General features: G+C 36.6%; 1 long non-coding RNA gene and 1 pseudogene across 1 annotated transcript in view; one reads left to right on the top strand and one right to left on the bottom strand.

Moving 5' to 3' along the window:
• Positions 1-18,123, bottom strand: part of LOC135202238 (uncharacterized) — a 362,178-nt gene that overhangs the window by 257,893 nt on the left and 86,162 nt on the right. The window lies entirely within an intron of this gene.
• LOC135201933 (uncharacterized) lies at positions 1,320-13,848 on the top strand (annotated as a pseudogene).

Genomic DNA, 18,123 nt, shown 5'->3' with positions numbered 1-18,123 from the left:
TGCGAAGCAAGAAAAGACGTTATTATAGATAGACAAGAATACAGAATTTAGGCCAATGGCCCAGCACAGGGACCTATGAGATTATTCAGCGCTGAAACGGAAACTGAAAGCAAGGTTTGAAAGGTGTAACACACACATACATACACGCATATATATATATATATATATATATAATATATATATATATATATATATATATATATATATATATATATAAATTATATATGTACATAGGCATCGCTTCAGAATGTTAGGTACGCAAATCTGTATCGCTCATACATATAAGGTTATACAAAACCTCTATCACTACAAAAATACTAGGTTATACAAAAAGCTGTATCGCTGCAAAATAATAGGCTATACAGACCTCTATCGCTACAAAATATTAGGTTATGCGAACCTGTATCGCCGAGGCATACTATGTTATACGCACATGAATCATTACAAAATACTAGGTTATACAAACCTGTACCAATGAAAAATACGAGGTTATACATACCTGCATCACTACAAAATGAAAGGTTATGCAAACTTAAATCGCTGGAAAATACGCTCTGCCAACGTGGACCCACAGGAATTTATTTCTGGTGATTAGATATTCATTTCTCCATATAATGTGGTTCGGATCCCACAATAAGCTGTAGGTCCCATTTCTAGGTTACCAATTTGTTCCTAGCCACGTAAAAATATCTAATCCCTCAGGTAAGCCCTAGGAGAGCTGTTGATCAGCTCAATTTGAAAACGAACTTTTTTTTTCGAAGCCAATCAAACAAGAGTTTTAAATACTTAAAGATATTAAATATTGATTTTAGTTTTCTGAAAAAAAACTATTGCGCTGGTTTTGTTAATCAGCCTGCTTTTTTACTTTTTTTTATTTCTGTCCACACATTTTATGTGCGCCCTCAGATCTTAAAATCCACAAAGTCTGCAAATTGGTATATTGATCATCCACCCTCGAATAATCAAACATACCAAATTGCAGCCTTATAGCCTCAGTAGTTTTTATTTTATTTAAGATTGAAGTTAGCCATAATCGTGGGTCTGGTAACGATATAGACGAGGCAACACAACTGCTCCAAAGTAAAGGCAATATTCGCGTTGCAGGGAACCTGAAATTTTCGCAGCTTCTTGTTTGTTTCCCGTTATGTTCAAGAGACATATTATGAAGAGAATAACTGAAGGGTAATGGATGGTCTATGAATGTTAATTAAGTCGTCAATGGATTGTCGCGATCAGGAGTAACAAGATCACTACTGGTACAAATCCCAGTGATTCTTCCACGATCGCCGCCACTCTCGTTTTCCGTTTGACCCGCGCTGCAGCTGAATTTACGTCCACCATTCCCGGGACTTCATTGATAAGTGGCCCGTCGCCCATTCATATAAATGGGGTCTCGAGAGCATCGCACTGCGCAGTCTTCACCAAGAAGTCGAGAACTTTACTGACCGTGAGGAAAGTGTTTATTTTTCGAAGCGAGATCTCTGTCCAAGATGAAGGCATTTTTGTGTCTCTTTGCTCTAGGAAGTAAGTGATTTTCTATTATATGATGTTAATGTCACTCTTTGCGTGTAATAGTGTTCATAGAATCATAGAATCAAGCAAGGACTACTTTTTTTTTGTTGTAAGTTCTTATAGTCGAATGGTGTTGACGCTAGCCTATCTCAATCTCTGTTTAATCTAAATTTGCTTCGCTTTTGGTGGATGCAAACCCGAATTTATGTTATTATTTGGTTAATGTTTATCTTTCACTCTGTTATATAGTAGAAATCTCTTCTCTTGACGACGTTTTTTTTAGCTTCCTGTGTTATTTTTATAACAATAGTACTTTATTTTCTATTGCAGTTTTTCTCCATATACACGAGGGACAAGCAAGTGAGTAATATGTTTATATATAAGAAAATATTTTCATATTACGTTAAAAAATAATGGCTTTACCAACCCCATCTAAATGCCATAAGCTACTACAACTAGTCTCTGTAGCAAATTTCACATAATTTGCCATAACATTCGCCTACTTACTTCCCATAATTTGCCAAGAACTTCACTTACTTGTTTATAATTTATGACCTTCGCTTACTTACTTCCCATTACTTGCCAGGAACTTCGCCTACTTAGTTATTATAAGTTGTTAGCGTAAAAAGTGTTGCTATTGAAACCGAGGTTTTCTGAATACCAGTTGGTCCAAGTGGCATGGCTGAAATAAAGGAGACAGACATCTCGCAGTGGTAGGGCTAATGAAAATTGTTTGCCATAAAAAAAAAAAAAAAACAGTTACGTTAAGCTCCCGTATCTAGATTCCAAAGGCAATTCGTTAACTTTGGTAATAAAAATGAGATCTACTATTTCATACTCCATGATAAATGGGCTTTAGTTAAAGAAATATATATTATGATGAGAATAATCTTGATGAAAAGCCTTAAACAAAATCATATTTCACTGCCGAATTATTAATAGTTTATGAAAACCATCAGTATTTTTTCAGAATACTGATTTTCACACGAGATTATTTTTTCAGGCTTGTGACAACTGTCTTCAGCCACAGATCAATTTAAGGGTCAAATCTGAATACAGAATAATGCTTACATGTGTCTTTTGACCACCATTTTCTGGTTCCTCAGAAAAAAAAAGTTTCGAGCCAGTTCAGTTCAGTTTATCATCAAAGGAAAAATTATGTCAAGAATCACTGAACTTGAGCCCTGCACTTTTTGCATATTGTTATCTTATTCATGATTTAGTATTCTATCGAGGAAGAAGCTGTAATATCTAAATAAGTTTATCTCTGAGAAAAAAAAAAACGAAATGTAAGGATTGGTTTACTTCAACTACAGTTTGGTGCCCACCGGGCTTTGAATCATTCTACGTGGGTGAAACGTCGCAGGATGCATGCTTAAAGTTTGCAATGGATGTAAAGAGAGATTGGCACACCCGGCCCAGGAGTTAACTGCCCAGTCATTACAGGCTGACCTGGCTAAATTAGATGAAGACAATCTACACTGGTCGGTCATTAGTTACATTCGCAGCCATCCAGGTGAGTGTCTCTTGATACTTCTGACGATACTGGTGATTATGGCCGTGATTACACTCACTGTTGCTTCTGGTATTTTCTTTCAGTTAATAGTTCTTCCTACACCAACCGTCATTATTTAATTTCCTTTTCATTCTGTTTAATCCTGAAACGGTTTCTGTGTTTATTTCGTCTCTTACTTTTGAATATTTTGTAAAAGTTAGGAATACAATTAATATACCATTACAAACAGTGTATGCAAGAATGATTTATTTCAGAATGAGAAAGGTATTGTTTGAGTGAAAGATGTAACTGTTCTCGTGTTATTAATGTAAATATTGTCTAAATCCAATTTTATGGCCAATAATAACAAACCATTTGTGGAGATGTGAAGCACCACCTGTTCTTCTTTGTTTGTAAACTCATAATTATCCGAAAAATCATACAGTACATTATCTTCTGCATGCACGTATTTCAGTCTTTCTGGTTAACAAGAACTTAAGGTTTGAAACATTATAGATGGAACCTAATAGCTTTATAGGTTGTGGGTTGGTCTTTTCACTCGACGAATCCCCTTCAGTTTATGGAATGGAATGGAATATGAAATTTAGGCTTGAAGCCAAGCACTGGAATCCATAGGGATTATTAAGTGCTATAATGAAAGTAGTTTGACATGAATATTTATGTTGATGATTTTATAATAATCTAAAATAAAGGTGATTTTAAAACCATGGTAAAAACTGATATCCGCCATAAAAATTATAACTTCGCATTTCGAGTGTTCAAAAAAGAATAAAAAATTTATACATATATATACTCACTCATGTTCATATAAACATGCTTATATAAACAACTTCTAATGTATACACTACACTTTGCAACGTTCCGGGAGGTCAATATTAAATTTCATTAAAATGGTTAATGTCTCATAGGAATCCCACAAAATTGGATGTTTAAGGTTATATTGCTTAATGGCCATGAGTGCACTATAAGAATCTGAGTACATGGTGAAATTAAATACCCTCTAGAGTAGAAAACAATCTCAAGAGATTTGGCTAATGCAGGTTAATTCAGTTGTAAAAATGGAGGCATTATTTGAAAGTCTGATCACATATGAGTTATTACCATGAACAACAGCACAACCAACACCACTTGATGTCTTTGATCCATCAGTGAATAGTTTAACAGAACCCGAATGCATTCGGTAATGATCAAGAAAACAAGCCTTCACTTCTTGGACATTAACAGATTTTTTAACCACAGCTTTTTGACAGACCGATGGTTCTGGGGTCAACCAAGGAGGCAACATAGAGCAATGTATTGCCTTAATTGTTTGGTCTTTAACAGACACACTATCAACTGCAGCATCAATTCTCACATGAAAAGGCTTGGATGCTCTAGCATTTGGAAATTGTTGTGGATCATTTTGGCTAAGGATAGATGCTGCAGGGTTTTCAGGGGAAACTCTTAAACTGAACATAAACCGCAGTCCCAGTTCCTCTCGACGAAAGTCTAGAGGGAGCTCTTCTGTGTCGGTATATAAGCTTTCAACTAGAGATGTTTTAAATGCACCAGAGCATATTCTCAGACCAGCATGATGAACTACATCCAACTCCTTAAGTTTGCTTGCACTTGCTGAAGAGTAGACTTGGCAACCAAACTCAAGCTTTGATTTACATAAAGAGTCGTATAACCGTAAAAGTGACCACTTATCAGCACCCCAATTAAAACCAGAAACTACTTTTAAAATGTTAAGGGACTTCTTCACCTTCATTTTCAAGGAGTCAATATGACTACCCCATGTTAGTGTCTTATCAAAAATCATCCCTAAAAACTTCACCTCCTCCTCCTCATATGGTATTAGTGTGTCTTTCAGCTTAATATTTGGGATGGTTTCCTTTCGAGTACATCTAGTAAAACGAACTGCCACAGTTTTGTTACGGGAGAATCGGAAGCCATTGTCATCAGCAAAATTGCTGATTGCATTAACTAACTTTTGCAGGAAATTACAAGCTGCAATAGCATCATAACTAGTGACATAAATAGCAAGGTCATCCACAAACAAAGATGTCATTACTGGAGGAAACTCACAATCAACAATGCTATTTATAGCCACAGGAAATAAGGGGACAACTCAACACACTGCCTTGTGGGACACCCTCCTCTTGCTCAAAAGCATTAGACAAGGTGTTTCTGATTCTAACTTTAAAGTATCTATCACTTAGAAATGACCTGAGGGAATTTAACATATTACCTCGTATTCCCATGTCATGAAGCCGCTTAATAATACCAAAACGCCAAGTAGTGTCATAAGCTTTTTCGAGGTCGAAGAAGACTCCTATAGTTTGACAGCGTTTTGAGAAACCTTGCTGAATTTGGGTTGATAATCTTATTAGTGGGTCCACAGTGGAACGATTTCTCCTAGTCCAAATTGGACAGATGATAACAAACCATTTTTTTCTAGATGCCACATCAATCTAGAATTCACCATTTTCTCAAACAATTTGCATACACAACTTGTAAGAGATATTGGCCGATAGCTTTGTAGGAGATGATGGATCTTTCAATGGTTTCTTAATGGGAACAATGATTGCAATCTTCCAAGAAGGGGGGAGAATACTAATTTCCCATATTTTGTTAAGGATTTTAAGGAGATAAGATTTAGCCAATTCTGGGAGATTTTTCAGCATGCTATAAAGAATGATAAGATTCGCCTTTTCCAGAATTTAAATTATATGAAATGGCTGAATTCCTGATATTCTGGAAACGATTTGAATAGTTCCTGGAACTCGATACTTCAGAGAAATGCTCACCCAGGTTTCAGCAACTTCACTAGGTTTGGTGACAGGTTTTCATTGATTTTCAAACCAGGTGTTGGTGTTGGAGCATATTTGCCACTTAGCTTTCTAATCTTATTCCAGATTAATCTGGTTGGAGTCTTGGAATTTATGCATATTTATATAATAAAGCCAGGATTCCCTTTTTATGTTTTAAAAATATTTTCGCTGTTTTGCCTTAGCTCGTTGGTAAATTGATTTTGCAGTTGCAGACTGACTTGATTTATAATGGCTGTAATATTTCCTGGTAATTTTCCTCAAATTACCACAGGTTTTATCCCACCAAGGAACAGCAGGCCTGTGTGGCCCTTTCCCTTTGGTCTTAGGTATTGAGTTTTCAGCACTATTCAATATTTCGGAGGCAAACTACTCATAAGCCTTTATATGGCATATGAAGGATTCAAATTCCTGGGATACGGTAATGCCTTCTTGAAATTTTACCCAATCTGCTTCCTTTTCCTTCCATTTGATAGGATAATTCGAGGGGCATTTCTCACAAACTTAAGAATGAATGGGAAAGTGATCACTGTCATGTAGATACTCATCTACAGACCAATTAAAATCAAGATAGAGGGAAGAAGAACAAATGCTCAAGTCTATAGCAGATGAACCACCTGTGTAGAGATTATGGTATGTCATAGTACCATCATTAAAAAGTGTATGATCATTATTATTAACAATGTCATCAATGATCCTACACTCAGTGTCTAAAATATCTCACCGCAAAGTGGATTGTGAGAATTAAAATCACCAAGTAGTAAAAAAGGAGGAGGAAGTTGATTGATTAAACCTTGAATGTCCCCAAGAGTGAACCTACATCTTGGGGGAAGGTAAAGAGAGCAGATTGTGATTTCACGGTCAAAGTAGCCCGGATAGCAATTGCTTGAAGATGGGTGTTCAGGGGAACCATGAAATGTTGCAATGCTTTAGTAATAATTATTGCAACACCTCCTTGGGCACGATCCCCATCAGTGGGGCTCATCTTATAGATTTCATAGTTTACTCCTGGATGTATACTGAATCCCCCAATTTAGTTTCGTGAAGATATACTACCCCTTGGTTATGCTCACTCCAGTAATACTTTTAGAAGAATTTTCTGAAACGAGTCCCTTGGTCGTTTACAGTTCCATTGTAAAATGTACAGATTGAATTTTAGTGCAAGGATTTACCAAGGGAAGTTCTAAATTGATCTATACTAGTTTTTTGTTTATTTTCCTTATGTGACTTTATAAAAGTTTATTTAGATTGTCTTGAGATATGTGGCTTATGATTATGTTTTTTATTAGGTTTTTGAGGAGAGTGGACTTCAACTACTATTTTCTTTTTATCCAAGGAACTTGATTCCTTGGTTGTTTCATGGGGCAGGAGCACCCTCACTGTTGGCTTCACTGTTATTACATTTTTATGGTGTTTGGAAACCTCTATCCTTTGAGCAGGTGGAGGAGAGGATGAAGGAGTTCTCTCTAGCGTTTGACCCTCTAGTTAGTTCAATGTTTTCTTGCTGCATAGATGGGACAGACATAGGGAGGATTTCATCAATTGGAGATTATCAGAAGGGACACCTTTCTTAGATAGGGGTGCTCAACCCTAGCTGGCCGATCACCTAGATCAGATGACTAGGTTTCAGTAGTTCTTGCTTTTACTGCAAATAAAGGTGCTACGTTGTTGACTTGAGTTTTTATAGGGTCTACGGAATTTAGAGACATAGCATATGTCTTTGTCTGACCAATTAACTTCCTGGCGTAACTAATACTTATATGTTCAACATTAGCTTTACATATAGCTGCCTCTTCATATTGATATTGGCTGCACTTTTTATTGAATGGGGGTATTGATTCTCTTCGCAATTAATACATTTTGGCTGTTTCGAACAAGGACCATATTCAGGAACTGAGCAATTATTACATACTTTTTGTTTTTGCAGAATCTGGATGGATGGCCTTATTGTAAACAGCTGTAGCACTGCAGAGGTTTTGATAAAAATGGTTTGACTTTGACCCTTTCATTTCCAAAATTGATGTAAGATGGTACATCAGAGTCCTCAAACGTTAAAATGACCATATTTGCCTTTAGAACTTTTCTTACCTTCCATACAGAAGTTGGACTGATTTCTAATATTTCTTTCTTCTGTCAGTTTGCAAAGGTCTTTATCGAATACCACTCCTTTTCCATAACTAAATTTCATGTGTGGTCTAATTTCTTTTATCATATCATCTTTCTCGAATTTCTTCATTGCCAGCAAGTATGACTGTCTTTGATTTGGCATGAATGAGGACACTGTCTACCAAACCTTGAGATGTTACCCATGTCAATACAGCCAAACTTGTTTTGGATGTATCTGACTAAATTTGTAGTAATTATAATTTTCCTCCCTAGCGGATACTACCAACCACATTGGAGGTTTGGGTGTTCTTTCGGAATTGGCATCGTCATTCAAATTTGGCTGAGCCACTTGTACCCATTGTGATGGTCTGTAAGCATCCATATTTTTAAGGGCCCTGTCGGACAGTGCTCTTGACTTTCTTTTTACAAATCTTTATATTATTGATACTGCTGCTGGCTTTGAGTGCAGCTTCATGTTTTTTCAAAAGTCAGTCATGCCTCCCGTTTTCTCTCACTTGCATCAAAGTTCCTCCTCAACTCTTCTATTTTGCCAAACTACCAAACGAAAGAGAGTGTCTCATAGTCACATTCTAAGGGAATGCACTTTACATGCAACACCCTCAAACTATCTACTGTGTTCCCACAATGGCTTCTTTTCAATTTATGATGACTAGCCCTCAGAGGTTAGTACCACCACTGGAGCATTCCATATCCACGGTCAAGTTCATGTTACGGGTTGTTTATCTGTGCCAAATCATCATCAAAGGGACCAGGGGTACTAGAATCCTTATGGCTACCAGTCATATAAGCTTAATATAAAAAAAAAATCAGAAAAATTAAACCTGAAAATATTAGAGAAATATCATCAGCCTTTCATGAAGTTTATTCTTCCACCAATGGCACAAGTGAGAGCGGACTCCCAAATGTCCGCGTCCCTACCCTACCCCACTGGGGATGGCACAACAAGGTTAGAGTGGCACAAGTGTAAGCCAAACCCGATTGCTAGGACTGAGAGTATTACACGAATACAATCATCCCCACCCTAACCATGTTATGGGCAAACCAGAAAGAATGCCGACAGTCCTATAACCCAAGAACTAAACCCCCCGCCCCCTGGAATCCGTAGTCCAGCCCTGAAGAATAGTTCTGCCCTTGAGATATCAATCTTATATCTCTCAGGTCCGAACATTATTGGGTAGTTGATGATCCTACCACAGCTCCCACTAATTAGCTTCGGATATAAACCCAATACCAGCTATGATATCTTTTCCCATTCTTCAAGTCCAATAAATTTTACAAAAGGTGGTAAATTCCACAATATTACTAAAAATAGATATATAAAAAAAATATGAGACTCTTGGACTCAAACCCGGGAACTAATTCCTGGGTTCAAAAGCCCCCTCACCACGTCAAGGTGGTCCCATATCGAGGGGGCTTCAGTTTATGTCCTTATAATACTCTGAAAAGATGATTTTTCTGAAGTTCCTCTTCCATTCTGAGTAACCGAAATGTCAAGTATAAATATACATTTGACTGGAGCACGTTCTCATTGACAAGAGGGCAAGTGTGGGTATATAACAAGCGTGTTGTTTTGGGCGTCTGTTTGCGCTGCAGTACCTGTTTGTTAAAGTGTTTCTGGTACAAGGACGAAAATAATGTATTGGCTGTCAGATGGGAAATGTTTGCTGCCAATTCACCTGTGTCCCGAACTGACAGAAATTTTGGTATCTGTGACGTGGGTCCTGGGTGTGCTGTCAACTGGCCATAATAATAGTTGTGTGATTAGATGCTTTTTACAGATTAATGCAAAGTTTTTGTTGCAGTTGGTGCATCATAATTGATGGTGTGGAACAAGCTTGATTCCGAAAGTTTTTGAAATACATAATTTCAATAAGACGAGTATCTGTTTGCTAGTGCTGTTGTTTATGTGATTAAAACATTGGTAAATTCACAGAATAAGTGAGTAGCCTCGGGTGCTACTCATGGCGCCGTAAGTAATACTGCAATATGAGTTTGAGTTTCAAAGGTGAGAAACTCACAGATTAACGTAAAAGTCTTACAGCAAATCGCAATGTCAAAAGAGGAGTTTGATGCTGAAAAATATTAACAAATTCACAGACTTAAGCAGCGTTTGTTGACTGGTGGTAGCTAATTAAAGGTTTAGGAAGAGTTCGATTCTAAAAATGTAGAGAATTTCCTAAATCAATGCAGTTTTTTGTCGCTAGTTCATTTATCCCCGATGGAACAGGATGATTTTGATCCTTAAAACCGCTGCACCCATTAATCACACACACACACACTCACGCACACACCCGCGCGCCGACCACATTACCAGGGCTAATCATAGCCTGGTCTTGAAAATAATTGGTACATGAAACTTAGCAAGCAACACATACCAGACACCTACCTTGTCAAAATTTCCAATTGGCAACCATGCTATCATTAATAGTATCATAAGAGTTTATGGTTAGAAATCAAAATCAGAATTATACCAAAAAATAAAAATAAAAACCCTTTATTTTCCCCAAAGATATAAACCTTTATTTCCCCAAAGACTAACATGATAACAAAAATGGAAAGGAAATGGGAAATCCAAATTACGGAATATTCTCTCCCCTAGCACGAAAGCGTTTCAAATGATTACCCTGGCCTACACCAACTCCAGCTGTATGCACATTATTATTATTACTATCATTATTATTCATATTTCCCCCACTAAGTAAGAGATAAAAGTGTCAAGTCAAAGAAGTCCAGAATTCCCATTATCAGTAGCGAGACTGAATCCATCTGAGGGAAAAGAAATCATAATTTTCAGAAGTCAAATAAAAACAGATGAGCAAAAAAAGAAAAGAAATGAACAAGAAATATGAAAATATTCCTGTATATATGGAAGAAAAAAAATTATTAAACACTCAAATGTTTTCCACTGAACATAATCTTCAAATAGTGCACTTAAAAAAAAAATATTCAATAAATCGTCTGTACCTCTCTCAGGATCTGTATGTGCGCCTTCACGAACGCTTAACTCTGGTCTGCTAATGACCCCTCCTCGACTCACTACCCCAACATATTTCGTTTCCCCCAAGCTTTGATGGGCCTACAAACACACACACACACACACGAGTGTTCTCCCAAGATCTGTTTGCATTTCTTTCTGCTGTTCGTGCGTACGAACATACTAATTCGTTCAAGAGTTTTCTATATACCGTCATCATCAGGTGACATCCGTATCCACTCACTAGGTCAATTTGCGCGTGAACGAGCTCGCACCCTCGTTCAAACTGTTTCACTGTCGTCAGCAAACCCTGTTCGTCTGCGCGGAATATTTGGAGCTTTTCCCCTGTCCATTTGTTTACACATCAGCATATATATTAAGACATATCTCGACGAGTTTGTCACTCTTAAACTGTCATCACAACTTTTCATGCAAGGTGAAGGGATTTCAGTCAAAACCTAGTACAAAGATGGACCGCAGTGCATATGAGTGACTGAAAGTAGTTTGTCACACTTACCCTTATATTATAAAAAAAATCCTACGCTTTTGAAATGAAATCCGTCAAACTTGGTGGAAAGTCTGGCCATCATGCATTGATGTATACCTAGGAAGATTGCTGGTCTGTGTATCTGTGCCTGCTTGTGCCTGTAACTCTTGCCTTATGGCTGAAATTATTCCTTATGACTGAAGTGACATCAGTCCCCCAACTGATCATCATTCTACCCTTGTCAACCAAACTGCTATCATTCTCACCCCATCACCCCAACTGATCATCATTCTTACCCTGTCACCCAAACTGCTATAATTCTCACCCTTTCTTCTCATCTGTCCAAAACATTTATCCTGTCACAGCAACTTCTCGTACATGACTGATGATATTCACGTTAAATTCAGCACCAAAGTAGACTATCATAAGTGGATATGCTTGAAGACGACCTTCAATCTATCTGTCTCTTTACACAAATTCAAACTTGGAAATAACTTTGGAATTATAAGAGACAAATAGTTCGAAAAGTCATACTCCAATAACAAAGTACTTCATCAGATGACATGACAATCATACTTAAATGATCCAATAAGGAAGCTAGTTGTGGGTCGATATGGGAAACTGTACAGCAATATCCGTCCTAAGAATGCTTGTTTCCAAATAATATTTTTGACAGGTGTAATTCTGGAGGTGATTGTTGCTTGCTTGCATTTGTATCTTCTAGTAGAAAGCTTTGTAAAGAATTGCTAGCCCAAATTATTTTGTTAAGTTACGGATGTGATGGTGTGTGCATAACAACATATCTATATATATTCCAAGAAGAAGACTTACGAGTTTCTTGTTTTGAAGAATATGAATTGCTATGCAGAAGGGTTAAAAAGACTTGTAATGTAACTGTTAGATCCGCGATACTAAATAAAAATAGGAACATGGAATAGTTCTATTCAGAAAAGCCACATAATTTAAAACTATAAAATAACATTATGAAATGGGCTTGTCGACCCCTTTTTCGCATTCTTTTTTGATACCCAAATTCCGATGGTTATTTATTTTGAAACCTGACAAAATAAGCATTGCTTTCTGTTAACATCCAGCTGTGCTTCAAGATCACTATATATATTTTAATGTTTGATAAACCTTCAGTTATAGTTCAGTTACTTTTCATTTTATGAATGTCTAAACGTGAGCATCATCATGTTTTCTCAGAGATGTTAGACGAAGGATTCCACATTGGCTGCACTGACGAGATTACAGAAGGAACGTAAGTACAGTTCATAATTTGTGGTTAAGTTTTGTTTTGTCCTACGATACGAAATGTTTAAGTGTTGCCGAGGGACAGACTAGCTACAATGTAAATGGGAATTTAAGACCCAAAAATAACTTGCGTGCCGGTAAACATTTATTTCTTGGGAGTGAGTTATAGAATCCAGATATTTTCCTCTTAAATGTTCTGTAGATCTGAAAAATAAGGAATCCTTTCAACTTTCGGTATTTTTTCCCGAATTCTTTTAATTTATTCGACACAAACAGAGACGCAAGAGTTGACCCAGAGATGCAAGAGTTGGCCACCTTGAGAATTTCCTTTCGTGGTTTGCATACTTAGATATCTAGAAATCTATGATACAGGGGCCTACACTCTGGGAATCCTATAGAAAGAGGACACTTTCAATAGCTGATTTCACCTTTTTCTAACGATCTTGAATGTTAGATAGTCTTGCGAAAATACTTTGATATTTGAAAGCGGCCTTTACAAACTGTGGTCGTGTAATGACATCATTCGCTTCAAGGCTTCTATGTTCATTATAATTATGTAAATGGTAAACAAAATACCGGAAGATGAAATGAAATGACTTCTTATGAAATGACTGTTGAACGAAGGTCTTTTCTTTACTCTTTTTCAGATGGCTTTGGTGGACAAAATACCTGTAGAAATGTTTACTGGTCACTGGTACCCAGGGCCAACCTGACGGAGAATACAAGGAGAACTATGGCTGTCTTTACTACGATGATTTCTTGTATAGTTCTTGCGTCAACGGCCAGAAACTCTATACAATATGTATGACTTAATATGCTTTACTAAACAGAGAAGTGTCCAGAATGGGATAAAACTTATTGTGGATTACCCTAAAATGCCCTTAAAGCTAGTCTTTACACATCTATAGCCTTACTCTTCGAACAGCATTACTTCCAACATAAGATTATTGGGGATATTAAGTCGAGTTACTGAAAATGGACTTGATAAAAAAAATCAGTGATGAGAGTAGAACATAATACTTTATTAAGAAGAAAACACTTTATTCATAAATATCGATCAGGATGTGTTTTATGTATAACTTTTTAAAATTTGATGGTCTGGAGCGTACCTAAACATAAAAAGATGAGTGAAAATTCAAATATAGTCCAATGAGGAAAAACTTCAAGTGAAAGAAACATTAGTGGCTTTTTTTCAGATAACCAAATATGTATATTTTCCATTTTGCCATTTGGTATATGTAAATAAGTGAAAGTGGGTTAATCCACTAAAATGTTTAAATTGGTTTTTTTTTATTTTCCTATGCATATTTATTATTGCCCGTGACAATAGGGATGCCGTGACGATTTGCAATACCACATCATGCAAGCATGTCTCCTGGACAGTGTTCTTTTAAAACACAATCATTCTTGAAACAGTCACTATTTTATTCCCATGGTATAGCGCGGTTCATATTAAGTGGTATTTGTGGCTTAGTATTCTCTTGACAGTTCAGTGGTCATGTCAACGGTTCATTGCCGTCGCTAAACCAATGGCCAAGGTTCGAATCCCAGCCGGGGCAGATGCATACTCATTTTCAATTTATTGTGAGATCATTAGTATATATATTTCAATATTTTCATATCGGGCAAGAGCACAAAAACATAAAGAGTACTGGCAAAAATTGCCATTTATTCCCCTTGAATAAAATTTCCTAGTTTTTTATGAGTACTTGTTTTTAAGTATTTTCCCAGTTTCTATGGAAATACGTTATATGATTATTTTGCTCCACAGAAGTAGTTTTATTATATTAGCTATAGCAATGAGTTGGTATAAATTAGTACATTGATATTCAAAGTAATAAACCACTTTTTTGCACATTTTGTCCATCTCTATATAATTAGATGACGTATAATTACAGTGTTGTCAAACTTCTTCCTGTGGAGACTATGTATATATTATTTTCTTATTGTAAGGGCACATGCCAGTAATTTATGCTTGCCTTCTGGACGAAATCCCTTTTTTTTTTGTATGTTGGGTTACGATTAAAGCACTTGATGTTTGTTTTTAAATTGATGTTTGTTACGTAACCCTGTAATTTTGTATATGTGACAACTGTGTTATGCAATATACTCCTCCCGAGTTTTCTTCTAGGGTGGAAAGGTGAAGCTCTCGGATTCTAGCATCTGACTCCACGAAGGCAAGTAAAAGAAGTATTCTTGTAAGATCCAGCCACATCAACCTCGTGAATCGTCGTCGCCATTGCAGTAACTTCTTCATTAGGATATTCTGAGATCCTGTTTGCCATTTATTTTTTATTTCTATCGAAGTAACGTAACGTTTTGCTAATAATTTTTGCAGTAATGTGTTATTTTTCTTGCTTCTTAACGTAATTTGAATAATTGTTCTGTTCTTTAAATATTAATTATATGTGTTTAAAACCTTTAAATGCGTCTTTGTGAACCCGTGTGGCATCACCCAAAAGAATTGGTGCCGGAAATAACAGTTGATTGTTTCTAAACTGCACTTTTGTTGAATAAAATGCAAGGTTTTCTTGACTTTAAGTAAGTTAGTCAAACTCCTCAGCACTGTAACTTGGTCTCATTCAAAGCTAGTGCAGGAGGGCTTAAGGTTAAATGAAATCGTACCGAATGTGGCCCTAAAATTCAGTTTAGTTTCACCACAACTACAAAAGGGCTATTAAACCCCAGGAGTCAGGATCCTCAGCAAAACCCTGTATACTCAAAGAGGAATCAGAAAAAGACCAAACTTTATAAAAATAACAATATTTATTTACCAAATAAAGATATCTGTAAATGATGGTTGGGACTAGAAACCACATTCAGCTACAACACACAGCACAAGCATTCACCATTCTCCTACACTAACAGTACACCGACAGGTGGAGGGAAAGTTACAGAGGGAGGAAGAAAACAACAGACTCACGGTGGCGAAAAACACAAGCATACGACCGCAGAAGGCAAAGATAAGGAAAATAACCCTTAATTCTACTTATAACAATCAAATTCCTAAACCTAACTTACAGTAATGACACAAATCTCTAGCTAATACGCTTATATATAACTTATAACGTATAACGTAGTATACAGTATACAGTTATACAGTATACAGTATACAGTATACACTATATACACTATATACAACATACAACATACAACATACAACATACAACATAACAACATACAACATACAACATACAACATACAACATACAACATACAACATACATAATGTATAATGTATAATGTATAATGTATAATGTAATATATAATGTATAATGTATAATGTATAAATGTATAATGTATAATGTATAATATATATCATATATTATATATTATATATATATATATATATATATATATATATTATATATATATATATATATATATATATATATATATATATAAACTGTAGAGTATATCTTGAAGATTATTCTGTCGATTATCATCAGCAACTCGAAGTCTCCAATACACCTGAACGTTACAGGTCGATAAAATATTGTTCCTTATGTGCGCTTACCGGAGATAAGTCTCCCTACGTCCATCACACATCACAGTTCAGTCGACTCCGTTGAATACCATCAACAAATCACCGTAGAGTCAGTGGCGCGACAGCGTCCACATTCACGCTAAATAACTTATGCAATAGTTACGCTTACCGGAGGTAAGTCTCCCTACAGGTGATGTAACGCTCTACAACAGCGAAGAGGTCCGTAGAAATCTGCTACAGGGGTGAATGTTGAGATCAAAGCTTGCACAATAAATGATGAGAGTGCCCTCATACAGTACAGGACTCTATAAAGGGCAGACACAGACGACGAATCGCTGAAAATTATCCTGCCACAGAACACCCACAGAAGCGACCAGTAGAAAAGCAGAGTCCGGTTGTAATGTTTTATATAAATATAATAATAAACCTGGCGCAAGGCAGTCCAAAGGGCAGGCAACAACAAGGCTCGAACACGCAGCAGACCTCTCGCTCAAACAGACTGGGCGGAACTCTTTGTAGAGGCGAAAATTCCATCTAGAAAACCTTCGCTTAATCACCCAACGACTCAGAATATGAAAATAAAAGAGAAAATTATTCCCCATGGGTGTGTTGCCAGTAACAAGCGAAATATCCAGCGGTAGGAAAAAGAAAGAACAGCCCAAACCTTCATTTAGTGGCAAAAAGTAAACAAAACTTGAGTATAAGAGTTACGTTACTGGGCTTAAATATTTACGTTAACTTTTCATGATAATATATATACGAAGCTCTTTCTTCTAAAGTATACTTATTGTAACGTCCATCGCTGAAAATCGACGAGATATTAAGTATTATAAGTATTTAAGTAACAGCAAAGCAACGCAGTCAACTGCATAAAAGTATGTCCGGTTTGTGCGTTAATCAGTCGATTTCGTATATCATAATATTTTACTTAATTAATGATCATAACCCTCATTCAATGCACTTTCTTCTAAGGTGTACTTGTAAAGTATAGTATTGCGCCAGAAATCGACGAAATATTCATTATTAATTAATAAGTACAAAAGTAACCGCATTAGGCAGTTGACAATATCCTTTAACTGCCAAGATTCTCAACCACATAATACAGACGAATATGTCTCACCGGCTTCAAGCTATTCTCTGCGCTCATTCCCTCAGGCAGTAAGTCCTCTTCCTGCCCTTTAGAGTTTCTTGGGATACGCTTTATTACACCTATATCTCGCTCGTCTGAGCGCTCATATAATCATTGTCCATTTGAACGATTTCAAGAGCGGTTTCTTACCCAACTCTCTCTTTCTCTCTGGAAAACGAAAAGGATTAATTAGAAAGAGAGAGAGAGCCATACAGATTTAGAAAGTGTGCGTGTGTGTGGGGGGGGGGGATGGTTGCCCCCAGAGGAAAGAGCTTCATGAACTAGGCCGATGTTCGTAGCACATCGTAGTACTACATAGTCGGAATTTATATTTTATTTCGAAAGTGTAAGAAAAAAAATAAATTTAATCCGGTGCAACGATCGAACGCCGATGACAGTTAGACATGGTCTATGTGGTTGGTGTTTTAAAGCACTGATATTTGAAGAGAGAGAGAGAGAGAGAGAGAGAGAGAGAGAGAGAGAAAACGTGTGCGCGTTTGTGTATGTGCTTTGAGACTGCGTATGAGAGAGAGAGAACTTACATTATGTTAAGTCTACAGAGGAGAGAGAGAGAGAGAGAGAGCATCTATGCATGTGCTTGAGACAGAGGGTATATTTGAGTACGAGAGAGGGAGAGAAGCAAAGCTTTATCTCCTCTTTCTCGAGTGGTATGCTACCGAAGTCATTCATTTGTGTTATGTATTAAGTATTTGCATCACTAGTGCGTTCTATTCATGTGTTATTTTCACACTTTTTTTTTTGTTCTAATATGAATATTTTTACTTAGAATTAACATTAGTATAAGATTATAGTTTATATCAGGCGAGT

Source organism: Macrobrachium nipponense, chromosome 30, assembly GCF_015104395.2.
Source record: "Macrobrachium nipponense isolate FS-2020 chromosome 30, ASM1510439v2, whole genome shotgun sequence".
In the NCBI taxonomy this organism is placed as follows: Eukaryota; Metazoa; Arthropoda; class Malacostraca; order Decapoda; family Palaemonidae; genus Macrobrachium; species Macrobrachium nipponense.
Note: the sequence above shows the minus strand (reverse complement) of the source record. Positions and strands in the feature narration are given on the sequence as shown.